Source organism: Macrosteles quadrilineatus, unplaced genomic scaffold, assembly GCF_028750875.1.
Source record: "Macrosteles quadrilineatus isolate MER2022 unplaced genomic scaffold, UCM_ALF_1.0 Scaffold_3__2_contigs__length_128488019, whole genome shotgun sequence".
Taxonomy (NCBI): Eukaryota; Metazoa; Arthropoda; class Insecta; order Hemiptera; family Cicadellidae; genus Macrosteles; species Macrosteles quadrilineatus.
The window spans coordinates 35569932-35588442 of record NW_026542596.1 but is presented as its reverse complement, the minus strand read 5'-3'; the positions used below and the strand labels follow the sequence as shown (position 1 = coordinate 35588442).

At 37.9% G+C, this 18511-nt stretch overlaps 1 long non-coding RNA gene across 2 annotated transcripts in view; it reads left to right on the top strand.

Annotated features, from left to right (window-relative positions):
- Nucleotides 1–14535: 14535 nt before the first annotated feature.
- The window catches only part of LOC128988324 (uncharacterized), a 163076-nt gene continuing 159100 nt past the window's right edge, over nucleotides 14536–18511 (top strand). For both annotated transcript variants that reach the window (XR_008490359.1, XR_008490358.1), the window contains exon 1: nucleotides 14536–14747. This is a non-coding gene — a long non-coding RNA (uncharacterized LOC128988324). The remainder of the gene's footprint in view (nucleotides 14748–18511) is intronic.

Below are 18511 nucleotides of genomic sequence, written 5' to 3'. Positions count from 1 at the left end.
TTCTTTGTCTTGGCATTCATAGTTCCTTGAATTGTTTAGTGGATCTAGTAGAATCTTTAGGGAAAATACCTGTGTGAAATCTCATGATTGGTCTAACTACTCAAATATTATGTCAGTGTAAAATAATTAATTGTAAAATCTGTGTCAAACAAAGTTGGCTATGATAAAATTTATATAACTTCAGATGGATAGAAAAAAATATGTATGATTCAGTTGTTTCTGCCTTTTAATATTCATGGTTGATTGTGATAAAAGGGGATTGGAGGTTTGTTTAAACTTTGTTCCAAATTATCAATTTATGAAGTCTTCAGCACAAATAAAATCTTTTTCATCACTCTGTATTCAAAAATTTTCCATTTGCATGCAGCTGAGATCTTAAATTTCCACTAGGCGCTAGTTCAATTTCCATACACTAAAAACAAATAGTGAACAACTGACTTTTCCTGAAATAAACATTACTTTTGCTACACAAACAATACCTTACTTAACATCAACAAAATTACAATCAGCTGAATTTTTCACTCAAAATTGTACAGCCGTATATTGTGTTTAGATTAGAAAAATGAATAGATTACGAAATATCAGATAATATAGCCAAAGATTACACATTATAGCCTTCTATTACCATACTGAGGTGTTAAAAACAAAACTGACTGGCTACAGTTGAATTTGTGAGATAACTGTATAGCAAAAAAAATACAATATGTATTGCCATACAACCAAAAACAATGGTGATATATGAAATAAGCAATTTTTCATGGCATCTAATCTCACAAAGGAAGGAGACCCTTCTTTCTTATTAATTGAATTATTACTGAAATAAAATTATACCAGACATATGAACTACCGAGCTGCACTGACTAATAATAAAAATTACTTCAATATTCATGCTTGAAAAAAAAATTACTATTTTTTAAGCCTTGTTCAAACAAATCTTTAACTTAAAACCACCTCAACTAAATTTATACTTACAGGATTTAATCACTGCAATATCGTTCAGATCTAGTGTAGGACATGGAGATAGTCCAACTCTGCGCGGTGGTCAAATTTAAGCCGAGGAAAAGTTTTATGGCTCCCGAAGGGTGCAGTCCAACTCCGTACGGTGGTCACTTTTAGTGAATAGTATATAACTCCTGCGCGGTGGCCACATCTAATCCCTACACTACCTTGTTGTGCTTTCGTATGAGATGTGTGTTTAATATAAGGTTAGTTTAATGATAGGTAAATTCAAATTAAACTGGTATTCTATTTTATACTAATTAACTTTATGCTATTAGTATACTGTAGTTCGTACAGTTCTAAATCATGTACATTTATAACAATTTCAAACTTAAAATACAGACGCACAGCCATCAGGGCTGTGAGAGCTAAAATCGACCACCGCGCGGAGTTGGACATGTGCCGTGAGGGACCCGAAATGATCACCGCGTGGAGTTGGGATGAGCCCTAGGACATATCTAGTACACACCATTTTTCTAAGCATATGCCGACTGAGGTAACGATGCACCATTCATTGTTCTAAATATAACTTGGTTAAGAATTGAGAAAGTACTTGAAAAAGTAATACCTCTGCTTTTTATTGATTGTTTTACTATCAAATAATCCAAATTTGGACTGTTGGTCAAGTCAATCATACCATTGACAGTGAATGAAATAAGAGTACGGTAAGTACAGTAGTCGAGTCATGATGCTGACTCTTTACTTCTTCCTGGTTTCCTAATACAAAAAATGAACCAGGTTTTGCATAAGAAGAGTATCACTAGTATCAGGGTGGCTGGAGTTGGTGCACCCAACGATATACAACACCATGTGCGATATACAATACCATGTGCGCCTTGCTGGATTAATCAAACTCAAACATGGTGACTCCTATTTCATCCTGGCTTTCTAATACAACATGGCTTATTATTGTTAAAGTGCCAAGGTAGCAGATTTTGGGTACAACCTTACTAATTGAGTCAGCCATGACGACTCCTACTCACAGAATTAAGACCGAGCTTAGAACCCTTACAGAGAAAGAAAACTGTTGGCCAGACGTGGTGGAGACTTATTTGATCTTGATATGTTTTTTTTTATTTTACCTGTGAAGATTCAAACCAATTAAAGGTCCGGTCCACTCCACCACCTTCATGGTAGAGAGAACTGGTGACGTCCTTTGCTCTCATAGCTAATGAGTGTACAGGTTAAAACCGAAGTAGTTCTCCTAGATTCTGGTGCACAAACTAGCAGATTGACGGGTGGCGTCGTCCTGTAATCCAGCTACTAGGAGGTCACAAATTGTGGATATTTATAGGCATGCACTGTGGTTGCGTTACTTCCTGGTGTGGATTAACGTCCGCACGAATGAGTACTATGACTACTTGCAGTGCAATCCTGATAATTAGACCAATTCGTATGTACCAAGGCAAAAAAAATTTGGTTCGGATTCCACTATAAACAGTAGGTCCCTTAGTTGCCATTAGCTGTATGGGCTATTAATTAACAGCTGTGTCTAAGGAATGTCGGCCTTAGTCACTAACAAGACTACAAGATCGTGCCACTCATCCTACACTCATCTCCATTCATTCATACTAAAATATCATTCATATATTAAAATACCTACTATGTATGGTCGCCATTTCATAAAAAGTATTAAGTATGGAAACCCAATGTTTACACCTAACAGAACAGTTAATTCCTTACTTGTTGTCACTGTTCATTAATGTTACAGGTAACACAATGGTTTTACCATTGTACCATTTGTTTTGGGCCATTGTTTATTATACAAATTTGCTAATAGAAATGGCCTCCATCTGATGATATTCAGTTTTGATTAAAACAAATTCTGGTCACTGAACATAACCTTAGCAATGAGCTTTTCAACTGTTGACTTTGAATTTTATTCCCATTACTATCTACTGATAAATAGAAACAGAAAAAGAATTTGCTCGTAAGGTATTAACAAATTTATGTATTCTCTTAAAAAATTGACATTACGTCTCTAGTGCTACAATTATATGTTCTCTCCTAATGATCGACCATTATTAAATTCAAACTGTCAAAGTAAAGTGTCAAGTCACAAGTCAAAGGAGAACGGTAATGGATGGAGTTATGGAGTGGGAGTGGACTATCGATATCGCGATGTACTAAATTCTAAAAACAATTGAGCTGTAAAAGTATCGATTTTCCAGTTTCGATATTCGTCAACTAATTTGAGGTGAAAAAGTGCTCACCCAACGGGTGGCTAAATGAACTGTAGTGTAAGTGAACCATATCTAATATTTTACCGCAGGCTCGTGGTTCATAGTCACTATGATCTGTAGAGTAAGTGAGCCATCCTACTGTATTTTTAAATATAAGACACAAGGCTCATAGGCACTATGATCTGTAGAGTAAGTGAGCCATGTGTTTTAAGAATTACATATTTGGAGGCTCATAGTATCTATGATTTGTAGTGTAAGTGAGCCCCTTTAGATCATCAAATACGTTACACACCTAAGATTGTGAAAAAAAAACTAAAAGGCCCCAACGGAGATTCCTTTCTTCATTTCATGTACCAAAGTGTTAATGGCTCACGTAGCAAACTAATCTACCTGAAAATTTACCTTGCATCCTGCACAAATGATAATATAATACTCACTGAAACTAATCTTACACCTGAAATCTCCTGCTCCGAGCTTGGTTTCGATAACTATTGCGTTTACAGGAGGGACCGGGGTCATGTCAGACCAGCAGTAAAACTAGCGTAGGTGGCGTGCTAATTGCAGTCCACAGGAAACTCTCTTATTAGATTCCAGCCCCTGTTGGATCAGTTGGGTGTATTTTTGTCTCTGTTACGCCCAAACATCACCCAAAGTTATTGCTGAGTGGTGCATGCATACCTCCAAACCAACCTGCACAACTCTACAGTGAATTAATTATGTTAAACTCTGGAAGAATTTATGCTCACCACAAACGCGGGAACTACAGTTATCACTGGAGATTTTAACCTGCCAAAGGTAAGCTGGTTCACGCCTAATGCAAGAAATGCCCATGGAGCATCATTAAGTCCCTTGGTAGAATTGAACTCAGCATTTGGTCTCGGACAATACAATGGAATACCAAACAGAAATGGGGTGATTCTAGATCTTGTATTATTCTCTATTTCACTACTTCTGACATTCAAGTGACACATGAAGCGGATTCCAGCATTTTAGGATAACAGATACCTTAATCTAATCGTCATTAACAGTTCCCACACTCCGGACTACTCGCCTTTACTACTTCCTTCACCACTTCCTACGCCGCGGACCTGTTTCCCTCCCTTCCCATAGCATTTTAGAATTGTAGATACCTTAATCTAATCGTCATAAACAGTTCCCACACTCCAGACTATTCACCTTTACTACTTCCTTCGTCGCGGACCATGTTTCTCTCCGTTCCCATAGCATTTTAGGATAACAGATACCTTAATCTAATCGTCATTAATAGTTCCCACACTCCGGACAGCTCGCCTCGACTACTTCCTTCGCCACTTCCTACGTCGCAGACCCGTTTTCCTCCTTTCCCATATCATTTTAGGAATGCAGATACCTTAATCTAACTGTCATAAACAGTTTCCAAACTCCGGACAGCTCGCCTTGACTACTTTCGTCACCAATTCCTACGTCGCGGACCCGTTTTCCTCCCTTCCCATAGAATTTTAGGAATGCAGATACCTTAATCTAATCGTCATAAACAGTACCCACACTCCGGACAGCTCACCTCGACTACTTCCTTCACCACTTCCTACGTCGCGGACCCGTTTTCCTCCCTTCCCATAGAATTTTAGGAATGCTGATACCTAAACCTAATCGTCATAAATAGTTTCCACACTCCACACTGCTCACCTTTACTACTTCCTTCACCACTTCCTATGTCACGGACCTCAAGCTAGTGTCGTCATTTGATTATATTTATGATCCATACCGTTTCTGTTCTAATATCTGTGAATTAATGCCATCAGCTATTATTCTTTATCTACTGCATTCAAAAGTCAACAGCTGATCATATGTTTTTGTTTATGTGTCAAATACTGCTTCCATAAGGATTACATTGAAACTTTGAGACCCAGTGGGGCGGATTCCTGAGAGACTTTTTTAACGCTATATAGATGTTAGCACTCACCGATATGGTCTTTATCTTTAAGCAAAATTTGAAAACGATTGATTCAGCCGTCTAGGAGGAGTTTGCGTATACGAAATGCATAAGAGTCGACATATAAGAGCTTCGCTCGCTCCGCTCAATAAAATCCAATGTATGTTTGTTTGTATGTATGTATGTTTTTTTTGTTGTTTGTCCTTTATGGACTCCGAAACCGCTTGACAGATTTAATGAAACTTTCAGGGATTATTAAGCATTATTCAAGGATGGTTTGTGTGAAGTTTGGTGCAGATCCGTCAAAAGGGCTCCACCCCAGTGGCTCTGGATTTTCCCATGTTAACCTTATGAGTAATCATATTTAAATGGAAGTACCTGGGGACCGAGCTTTGCTCGGGGAAAATTATTACTTGACTCTAAAAAGTATTGCAGATACATTAATCCACTCCCAATCTCCACACTGCTAACCTTCACTACTTACTTCACCACTCCCTACGTCGTGGACCTGTTTGCCCTCCTTCCCTATACCATTTTAGAATTGCAGATACATAAATGCCACAGACAGTTCCCACACTCTGCACTGCTAGCATTACTACTTCCTACACCATTTCCTACGTCATGGACCTGTTTTCCTCTCCTCCCTTCTCGTAGCATTTTAGGATTGTAGATACCTTAATGTAGTTCCCATAAACAGTTCCCAGGCTCCTGACTGCTCGCCTTTACTACTTCCTTCACCACTTCCTACGTCGCGGACCTGTTTCTCCCCCTTCCAATGGCATTTTAGGATTGCAGATACCCTAATCTAATCGTCATTAACAGTTCCAACACTCCGGGCTGCTTGCCTTTACTACTTCCTTCACCTCTTCCTACGTCGCAGACCTGTTTCCCTCCATTCCCATAGCATTTTAGGATTGTAGATACCTTAATCTAATCGTCATAAACATTTCCCACACTCCGGACTGCTCACCTTTACTACTTCCTTCACCACTTCCTATGTCGCAGACCTCTTTCCATCCCTTCCCATAGGATTTTTGGATTGTTGATTCTTTAATCTAATCGTCATAAACAGTTTCCACACTCCAGACTGGTCGCCTTTACTACTTCCTTCACCACTTCCTACGTTGCGGACATGATTCCCTCCCGTCCCATAGCATTTTAGGATTGTAGATAACTTGATCTAATCGTTATTAACAGTTCCCACACTCCGAACTGCTCACATTTACTACTTCCTTCACCACTTCCTACGTCGTGAACCTGTTTCCCTCCCTTCCCATAGCATTTTAGGATTGCAGATTCCTTAATCTAATCGTCATAAACAGTTTCCACACTCCAGACTGCTCGCCTTTACTACTTCCTTCACCACTTCCTACGTCGCGGACCTGTTTCCCTCCATTCCCATAGCATTTTAGGATTGTAGATTCCTTAATCTAATCGTCATAAACAGTTTTCACACTCCAGACTGCTCGCCTTTACTACTTCCTTCACCACTTCCTACGTCGCGGACCTCTTTCCATCCCTTCCCATAGGATTTTAGGATTGCAGATTCCTTATTCTAATCGTCTTAAACAGTTTCCACACTCCATACTGCTCGCCTTTACTACTTCCTTCACCACTTCCTACGTCGCGGACCTGTTTCCCTCCATTCCCATTGCATTTTAGGATTGTAGATTCCTTAATCTAATCGTCATAAACAGTATTCACACTCCAGTCTGCTCGCCTTTACTACTTCCTTCACCACTTCCTACGTCGCAGACCTGTTTCCCTCCATTCCCATAGCATTTTAGGATTGTAGATACCTTAATCTAATCGTCATAAACATTTCCCACACTCCGGACCGCTCACCTTTACTACTTCCTTCACCACTTCCTATGTCGCTGACCTCTTTCCATCCCTTCCCATAGGATTTTAGGATTGTAGATTCCTTAATCTAATCGTCATAAACAGTTTTCACACTCCAGACTGCTCGCCTTTACTACTTCCTTCACCACTTCCTACGTCGCGGACTTCTTTCCATCCCTTCCCATAGGATTTTAGGATTGCAGATTCCTTAATCTAATCGTCATAAACAGTTTCCACACTCCGGGCTGCTTGCCTTTACTACTTCCTTCACCTCTTCCTACGTCGCAGACCTGTTTCCCTCCATTCCTATAGCATTTTAGGATTGTAGATACCTTAATCTAATCGTCATAAACATTTCCCACACTCCGGACTGCTCACCTTTACTACTTCCTTCACCACTTCCTATGTCGCAGACCTCTTTCCATCCCTTCCCATAGGATTTTAGGATTGTTGATTCTTTAATCTAATCGTCATAAACAGTTTCCACACTCCAGACTACTCGCCTTTACTACTTCCTTCACCACTTCCTACGTTGCGGACATGATTCCCTCCCGTCCCATAGCATTTTAGGATTGTAGATAACTTGATCTAATCGTTATTAACAGTTCCCACACTCCGAACTGCTCACATTTACTACTTCCTTCACCACTTCCTACGTCGTGAACCTGTTTCCCTCCCTTCCCATAGCATTTTAGGATTGCAGATTCCTTAATCTAATCGTCATAAACAGTTTCCACACTCCAGACTGCTCGCCTTTACTACTTCCTTCACCACTTCCTACGTCGCGGACCTGTTTCCCTCCCTTCCCATAGCATTTTAGGATTGTAGATTCCTTAATCTAATCGTCATAAACAGTTTTCACACTCCAGACTGCTCGCCTTTACTACTCCTTCACCACTTCCTACGTCGCGGACCTCTTTCCATCCCTTCCCATAGGATTTTAGGATTGCAGATTCCTTATTCTAATCGTCTTAAACAGTTTCCACACTCCATACTGCTCGCCTTTACTACTTCCTTCACCACTTCCTACGTCGCGGACCTGTTTCCCTCCATTCCCATTGCATTTTAGGATTGTAGATTCCTTAATCTAATCGTCATAAACAGTTTTCACACTCCAGACTGCTCGCCTTTACTACTTCCTTCACCACTTCCTACGTCGCGGACCTCTTTCCATCCCTTCCCATAGGATTTTAGGATTGCAGATTCCTTAATCTAATCGTCTTAAACAGTTTCCACACTCCAGACTGCTCGCCTTTACTACTTCCTTCACCACTTCCTACGTCGCGGACCTGATTCCCTCCCTTCCCATAGCATTTTAGGATTGTAGATAACTTGTTTTAATCGTTATTAACAATTCCCACACTCCGGACTGCTCACCCTTGCTACTTCCTTCACCACTCCCTATGTCGTAGACCTGTTTGCCCTCCTTCTTTATACTATTTTAAAATTGCAGATGCATAAATGCCACAGACGGTTTCCACACTCTGCACTGCTAGCCTTACAACTTCCTTCCCCATTCCCTACGTCATGGACCTGTTTTCCTCCCTCCCATTACATTTTAGAATTGCAGATTCCTTATTCTAATCGTCTTAAACAGTTTCCACACTCCATACTGCTCGCCTTTACTACTTCCTTCACCACTTCCTACGTCGCGGACCTGTTTCCCTCCATTCCCATTGCATTTTAGGATTGTAGATTCCTTAATCTAATCGTCATAAACAGTTCCCACACTCCAGACTGCTCGCCTTTACTACTCCTTCACCACTTCCTACGTCGCGGACCTCTTTCCATCCCTTCCCATAGGATTTTAGGATTGCAGATTCCTTATTCTAATCGTCTTAAACAGTTTCCACACTCCATACTGCTCGCCTTTACTACTTCCTTCACCACTTCCTACGTCGCGGACCTGTTTCCCTCCCTTCCCATAGCATTTTAGGATTGTAGATTCCTTAATCTAATCGTCATAAACAGTTTTCACACTCCAGACTGCTCGCCTTTACTACTCCTTCACCACTTCCTACGTCGCGGACCTCTTTCCATCCCTTCCCATAGGATTTTAGGATTGCAGATTCCTTATTCTAATCGTCTTAAACAGTTTCCACACTCCATACTGCTCGCCTTTACTACTTCCTTCACCACTTCCTACGTCGCGGACCTGATTCCCTCCCTTCCCATAGCATTTTAGGATTGTAGATAACTTGTTTTAATCGTTATTAACAATTCCCACACTCCGGACTGCTCACCCTTGCTACTTCCTTCACCACTCCCTATGTCGTAGACCTGTTTGCCCTCCTTCTTTATACTATTTTAAAATTGCAGATGCATAAATGCCACAGACGGTTTCCACACTCTGCACTGCTAGCCTTACAACTTCCTTCCCCATTCCCTACGTCATGGACCTGTTTTCCTCCCTCCCATTACATTTTAGAATTGCAGATTCCTTATTCTAATCGTCTTAAACAGTTTCCACACTCCATACTGCTCGCCTTTACTACTTCCTTCACCACTTCCTACGTCGCGGACCTGTTTCCCTCCATTCCCATTGCATTTTAGGATTGTAGATTCCTTAATCTAATCGTCATAAACAGTTCCCACACTCCAGACTGCTCGCCTTTACTACTTCCTTCACCACTTCCTATGTCGTGGACCTGTTTTCCTCCCTTTCCATAGCATTTAAGGATTGCAGATACCGTAATCTAATCGTCATAAACAGATCCCACACTCCACACTGCTACCCTTGACTATAGAATCTAGTAATCTTCAGTATAATCTTTGCTCAATAGTAACAACTGATGTTTTTCCTTTTGTAGTATATTTTGTTTTGCTAGTATACTTTGGATAGACAAATTAAAAGCTACAAGTCTTTTGTTTACTTTTTCCTTGTTATTTAATTCAGCCAACATGGTTGCCTAGCAACCCATAAGACTAATATTAAAAAAATGTGATTTTCAATTTCATTTTTCTACGTAATTAGATTTTTGATGGCAGTTCTAATTGCAGTAAACTCGTTTTTAGGCCAGAAATAAACTATATACAACATTTGAAGAAAATCGTCGGAGCCGTTTTCGAGATCTTGGTGCAAGCATACATACATACATACATACATACATACATACAAGCAAACTTTGCTCGTATTAGAGTATAGGATTAATGAATCTTAACAGCTGTTTCAATTAAACAAGTTGGTTCTGTTCTATGATGTTCAATAGCATTAAAGTTACAAGGATTACCTACAGGGTGCAGCACTATTATTTTTTTTAATTTATGACAACAGCTAATTTGCAACCAAAAGGTGAGTGAGCGTAGCGAACGAACTTCAACCTGGAGGGGGGTTAGCGTAGCGAACGAGCTAACCTGAAGGCAACCTAAAGGTGAGTGAGCGTAGCGAACGAACTTCAAGGACGTGATTGAGCCATGTGATCGAGCTCACTTATGAAGTTAAACCGTTAAACGGAGTGTAGGAGCGCTGGCGACCCGGCTTATCGAACTCGTAAATTAAGGGGTCATTAGAGTGTCGAGGCGAGTGGGGAAGACTACCTGACATAAGCCTATTCTCCCTAACAGTAATGAACGGGGCAAAGCCTGCGGGTACAGCTAGTAATTAATAATAGTTAAATATACTTCAAACTTACTCTACTTTAAAAATCACTTGGTCATTAGAGCATACTGTGAAATATATAACTTACGTGATTTAGAAATACATCCAAATCATAATAAATAATGAATAATGAAATCAATAATGAATAAGTTGATATTAAATAAATTGTCTAAAAATTTTAAGTGATGGTTGGTGGTTGCTTTGAAAATAATCAATTAACATGAGCAAATATAAAAATATTGAATCTTCTTGCAAAATTAATGTCGATCATTAATAGAATAATGTGGTTGCTGTGACTGGGATAATAATTTGGATAATGAAATATACTAAATAATTTCATTCTTTCTTAAATGAGCATTCTTTCGTAAGTAATAAAACATAGCCCATAATTATTGAGAACTTTCCAGTTTGTTTTGTTTTGTTTCGTTTCGATTTAGCCTAACCTCAAATTTTGACAGTATGATCACATTATCGCACTACAGTCAAATAGGTTTATCTTCAAAGATATTCCACCACACCTCAACTGCTTCTAGCTAAAAAAATCCAACTGTACCCCACTTCTACTGGTCCCGGTCTAAGGTATGGTCTCCTAATCCGCACTTCCACTGGTCCCGTCGGATTACGGCTAGTGTTTGTATAGTTATCAATGCCCATTCATCGGTAGGAGCCTGAGGTGTTTCAGTAACATTAAAAAGCGCTGAATTAAATGTATAAAATTATAATATGCTTGTGAGTTTAAGAGTTCTTGAAAGCTAGCGGCCATCTTGTATAATTTCAAACAGCTGCTGAAGAGTTAATTATCATCCAAAAATAGTTTTTCAAACACCAAAGTGATTACGTAAATATGTAGTATACTGTGAGGTTAGAAATGTTGTTTAAGTTGTGTATTATTCCAGCTTCAAGAACGAATTATTAATAAACTAGTTTACCTTGTGGTTGCCAGATTCTTGAAATGTGTAGTTAGATATCTTGCTCGATGTACATTTCGCTACATGTGTAGCATCGTCAGGAGCACAGTTTTCTAACATCGTAAACTCACCCCCATCCCCTGACCGAACCTCCCCAAACATACCTCCTCAAGCCAGTTGTCAGTCAAATAGTGACACATGTAGTGGCTCCGGTCCGCGCCGTGGTCCGCGCACGCGTTCGCGCGCTGGATTCCTATGACTTTACCGTAAATCGTCATCCGACCGAAAATGTAAATATTTGTAAATAGTGTTTGTGTTAAATAGACTAATGTGACAAACTGTGCTCCTGACGATGCTACACATGTAGCGAAATGTACATCGAGCAAGATATCTAACTACACATTTCAAGAATCTGGCAACCACAAGGTAAACTAGTTTATTAAATGTTGTTTGTTGTTTTTGAATGTATTTCCAAGGGAGTCCATGGAAGCCAACGGCCATCTTGGATTTGCCCGCCATACGAGCAATGTTAATTTTGTTATTTTCAAACAGCCACCGAAGGGTTATTTACGACCTCAAAATACTTGTTCAAATATCAAAGTGATTATCTAGTTTACTGTGAAATTACAAATTTGCTTTGTATTTTTACGGAAAGTAAATAAAAGAAACGTCTTATAACACTTGAAACATATATTTACGCTTATACTGTTACTCACAAGACGGTAAATATACAAAAAAGATGGTAAGTGGTAAGTGGCTTTCCGTAAATTTAATAACACGTACAATGCTGATCAAGAAGTTACTTTGTATTTTTTTAATTGTTTTGTGAGTTAGAACGTCTAGGCTCTAAGGACTCATAATGAGAAATTTCAGCGAATGAGTTTCAGTAATGGGACAGGATGCATTGGGTTTTAATTCCTAGGGATACTAATAGGTACCGATACTAATACCTAAAAATATTACATAAATTATTTTTTAGAACGAAATATTTTATGTTTCTAATAATTCGCCACATTCAATGATGCTGAGAGCGCTGCAAATATTTGCTGTTTTTTTACCTGTACAGTGAAGTGATGCATTGTTTAGAGCTTTGCGATGACATGATGACCTGTCGAGGGAACTCCAAAATTCGCACAATTCTTTGACGAAGTATTTATTGTTTGTTTACTTGTCTTGTTGGCTTCATGCCTCATTGCCCCGCTGGATTAGCCGCCCCAAAACTACCTGGATCCCTCGGGACCAGTGGAGTCGTTTTAATGAATCCTAACCTTTTTTGACCATCGGATGAGGGGAACTAGCTAACCATTACCCAAAACCCTCTGGGGCGGAGCTCTTTTGACGGATCTGCACCAAACTTCACACAAACAATCCTTGAATAATGTTTAATGCCTGAAATTTTCATTACAATCTGTCGAGCGGTTTCGGAGTCCATAGGGTATATACACACATACTTCCACTTTTATAGATATAGATTTTTTTATATGCCTGTTTTCCTTGTTATTTCTTCCACCATGGTTATTTATGGTTAGTAATTAGGACATTCATCATTGTTATTGTTATTGTTTTTGCTAGTCATTGTTATTAATTTTTATTTAATTGTTATTTGTTTTTGTTACCTATGTCTAAGTATCAAAAATGTGTGTTGCTGTTTAACATTAACCATCTTGTAACTGTATACATTAATGTTTCTAAACTAATAGTACTACATCAAAATGTCCGTTGAAATAAAATAAAACAAGGAGTTCAAACAGGGATTTTTATCGGGAATGTTAATACGTTCCATATGAATTTTAATTGCGATATTAGAACCAGCATCTGCGGAGACGTCAACTTCTTTGGCCGCAGTGTCTCCTCCTCCGAAACGAGTGCCGTACTCAGAAGAATGCTCATGTAGTGAAATCTTGTTAATAATGTCACTCATCTGTTTCTCTTTTTGTTTTACTGTTGAATGGTCTATTTATTTTGTTTTTGTTGTTAAATAGTCTATTTATATTGTTTTTGTTGTAAATGATCTATATTGTCTTGTTCAAAATGGTTTGTTATGTAGTTTTCGTTGTTAATAGTCTATTTATAATTGTTTTTGTTGTTAAATTGTCTATTTATATTGTTTTTCGTGCAACATGCCTGTATAGCTGTCACGTCCTGTAAATCATGTATATTTATTAATCAAAACTGTGTTGTTATCGCATTTCATATTATTATATTTCATATTATTTATTAGTATTTCATATTTGTTATAATATGTAATTATTGGTCGCACTATAACTATTTCACTTTAAGTCACAAAATATTTTTATCAATCTCAACTTAACTCTCTTGTAAAATGGCGTTTGCCGTGCATGTAATAAACAAATAAATAAATAAATAAATAGAACCAAAAGTCTTGTTTATAGCTCGTCCTAAAGAAAAATCTATTTTGTGTACAATTCAAAGGACGGTCCTATACTTTTATAATACTACTACTGTAGTAGTACTAGTACACAAATATTTAGACAGTGTATGCGTATGATTAGTGGAAGTACAATTGTAGATAAGTTAAATAATAAATATCTAGACATTATTACCAAAACAAAATGGCAATATGGAATGGGAAAGTCTATTTTGTTATTCATTTCTGTACGTACAATTATTCCATCTGTTGCAGTTGCATTGTCACTTTCGGAAAGTTAGAATAGAACAGATAGAACAGATATCTTTCGCAAATAGGCTGCCCCATCCATAAAGCTCATACGTGAAAATAAACACGTTGTCATAAAATTTCAATGTTTTGAATTTTTTATATTTTGTTTCAAAAAGTATGTTAGAGTCGTATATATAAAAAATATTCAACGCAAGCTAGCAAACATACACATAGTACAAATGAGCAAGAAGCGCAGTACCACGGACTAGGGAAGAAAAGTTTTGTTTCCACTTTATACTACTTTTTTCCCCTAGTCTGAGACAGTACCTACGTAAAATAACAAGCATAAAATACCCAAGGGAATTTCTTTACCAAGCGGGGTAATTTCGTTCCCCCTCATTAACGAGAGTTGGTAGACCTGTGCGCCATAGCAACACAGCGCGGCAGCGCAGAGCGCAGTCGTTTCCGAGACCGTGCTTTGTGAGGTAGGACTGTCCGTTCTTTCCCAGAACTATGGATTGTTACAACTTTGAGTGAAAAGTGTTCAGTTTACAGTTTCCATTGTTGAGAAACTATCGGATAGTTTCACTTGTGGTTTGTGACGTGTTTTGTTGGTTTAGTGAGTGAAGTGCACTGGATTTTGTTGGTGTGTTGCGGCAATTTTTTGCTGTGGAACTAAATAAAGGTACTTATTAACTTAGTTTTGTTTTAATTAGTATTATAGGTTTATATAATGGTTTCCTGCTTTGCTGATACAGAAGGAAGGCATTAAATGGTGTTTGTTGCCCGGCTGAGCGGCGAGATCCCATATTGATTTGGTTGGGCTGATCCACCCTTCTGAGGTTATGCCTGGCATGGAAACTGCTTTTCGTTCCATACTTTCCCTGTTTTATATTATACTGTGACTGTACAGTTTGAAATGACCTGTACTCGGTTTGACCTCTACAAAGATTAACACAATATGTGTCCCTTCCACGAATTTATTACAGTAGGTTAATAAGTTTATGTTTCATTGTACAACCGCACTTGGTCTATTCGCAAAGACTTGAACAAGGGACTGTCTAATAAATCGTTTAAAGTATTTGATCTATTACCTGCATGAAGCCGCAGCCAGTTAGAAGTTTACACTAGGTCACTTACATTATATATAACTTATTTCAAGATATCACAGTCCACACTAGGTACGATAAAAAAGGCTAATTGACATTTTCCAAACATGTAAGCCTAAGTTTAATGTTTATTCATGTTCACGGAATACAGCATGTAATAACCCTTAAGACGGCGTGTAAATATTAGTGCAATAAGTTATAAGGGAATTTATAGGCTATTTGATCAGCATCAGCGTTTACAAATAAACTTGGTTATTATTTCTGGACCATGGATCATAGATTAGATATGTTTCATGACAACTATATAACTAAGCCTTGTTTTTTGCTTAACTTATGATCAAGTTTGGAATGTACTATGAAAGTTTAATTAAATTTACGGGAAAACAAATCTGACAGATTTTAAAACAATATTTCAGGGCATCCTTCCTAAGACCTAGGAGGAATGCTATTTGTTTGGTGGAATTTTTGCGAAGAGATTTTCTACACTGTTGGTTGATGTAACTTATTTTTTATAGCCTACTTGTTTCTATGGCATAGTAAATGGCGATAGACTAGGTATTCTTCTTATGGTAATTCTAACTTATGGAATGAATTTATTTTCATAATGAAACAATATTCTTATGGACATGCCGAGAATCGAATCCGTTACTTGCCTACTCTGCTGATGTGTCAGCCACTATACGTGTATACTCAATGCTATTAGATTAGCGATGTACCGCATCTTTCAGTTAGGCCTAACCACAATTCACAATTGCTCTTATAAAATCTTCTTAGGCCTAGATGGGACTTCCTTTCCGGTAATAAGACAGTCGTGTTGTTGACCTTCTAAATATGGTTATATAATAAATTCTGTGCCGGGGATTCCCTTCATGGATATATTCGTATTGCCGCTAGTTCTAAAACAGAGTAGGGAGAGGTAGTCTACATACTCTGTACCGAAAGTCGTCTCTAGTGGGTTGGAGAATGGAGAAGTATCATGTCCATTCGATCCATTTGGTAGCTGTAAAAAATCTCAGTCGATTTCTTATCGTTATATTGTACATTAAAGGTATTTGTGTCACTTGGCATTCCTGAGATGAAACAATCCTATCGCGGTGTGGCCAATTTCTGTATATTATTAACCTATTGGAAATTGATTTAACGTCAAGTATCTTTTTTGCCAATGGGTCAACACATGATTGTCCAAAATCTCATTATCTAGGATATTTTCTAGACGAATACGAATGGAATGACTGCGGAAAGAATAAAGCACGAAATTTATTTGTTAAACATGGAAATGCTATTTTTTGCTTTGCTTGGATAGCCTGCTAAGGCACAGTGATAACTTCATACTTTCTTTCGTCATTTTTGTTGACAAACAGTTGCTCCATGGATAGAGTCAAAATGTAACTAATAATTTGAACTGAGCAGTCCGTCAAAATAAAAGATGATAACTTAGATCAATTAGAGTGACCCAGATATATATTGTTTCATTGTGATGTAGCTTACCTGACATAATATGTTATGTATCCAATTATTTCAACCAATGTATAACGAGAAACTCTCACATGGAGATAACTTATTACGGATCGAGACAAACCACTTGATAACGGCATTATCACTCTTTGTAATTTAATCCCTGAATTCTTGGATGCAATTGCACGCTTTACCACCAAACCATCTGTGCTTAAGTGAGCCTTTCTTTTTTACTTGTTTTTAACCATTTATTTTCTTAAGTAAGAAGATAATAGCAGTAGGGACTTGCAAGGTGGCTCGGGGTACAAGTGCAATGTCACGACAATACCCGAGAGGTCCCCCCGTAGTCACGTTCGGCACGCGTGCCCCCCCCCCCCCCCGAGGGCTGACTGATTGTTCTTATCCCGGGGGGCTGATTACCCCCCCCCCCCCCCACGCACACACACGCACTAGGGGTGTCGTGTCTGTATCAATCATCTCCGAGATTCTTATGTCGTCTGGTATAAGATCTACATTAAACTTCCAGCTTGTGCCAATTCCCTATAGGGAAGTAGCTATTACTGTAGGTCTCATGGAAAGACTTGAGCCCGGGACCGATTTACTTTTTCATTTTGATGTCCCCAGAGGCCAAAAAACATTCTTTCAAATGTTTATATAATAGGCTATATAAGCCTATGTGTGTGTCCGTGAACGCGATGACTTGAGTAATTTTTGTTTGAATTTTATGTAATTTGGCTTGAAGGAGTGAGGTATGATAACTTCAATGAGTTCGCGAACCAGCATAATTGGACCATGAGAACGGGGTTTTACGGGAGTTCTTATGGGGTAACAATTAATTGGGGTTTCTCATTTTTGATTATCAATACACAAAATTTTCCAATTTCTCTCTGGACCATTTTAAAGATTTACTGCATTGAAGTGTTTTTGTGCAGTTATTGGTTACTGAGAAAATTTAAAATATTGTAAATTTAAAATCACCATGTTATTCTTATGTGTGTGTCAATACTGTACTGTCAATAGTGTTATACTTTCAAACTTTTTCGTTTGCTTGTTATGGATATATTTTGATCAAACTTGGCAAATTTATTAATTTTATACTAAGCTATTAATATTTTACTAAAAACACACTTTAAAGGAACATTCATTATTATTGTTGATTTTTTTCGATAAGCCTATATCGATATTTAATTTTTGTATCGATAACAAATTGAAACTTGTCAGCTGACAACTCGATTAAGAAAATATTGTTCAGTACCAACAAACAATTTAATGAATTCAGTAACAAAATGTTGATATGGGATTTATCGCCAAGAACGAAAATAGTGCAATTGGATTTTTTGAAGGTTTATTATAGTGAACGTCATTGTACTAATAGTCATGGTGTGATATATTATTTTTACGAAGAAAGCCTATTCTGGAAATTGCAACGTATGTAAAAACAAGGTAGGTCTACAGTTAGAAATTGGTTTAAGGGAAGCAGATCACCCTTTTTAGATCTGTATTAGTTTAGTCACTTATTTTGATTTCGTTATTGTTTGATTTATGTCTTTTACAATACCTACTATAAAGTTTTGATTCATTTATGTACGTTTTTATAGGTACACAATTAAGAATTAACATAACCTTACACTAAAGAAAGAACAGTTCACGATTTGTATCGATTGTCGATAGCCTATATAATTTATTAGTACCGTATCAATATATCGAAAAAATCTACGATGATAATTAATGTTCCATTTAACAGAAAAGTACCCCATCGCCGATGTATCATTTATAATAGGTATATCGAAAAAAATCATCGATAATTATTAATATTCCAGTTAACAGGAAAGTATCACATTATTTTAATTTCAGGCTTGTTCTACGGCTTATTTGATAAATACGG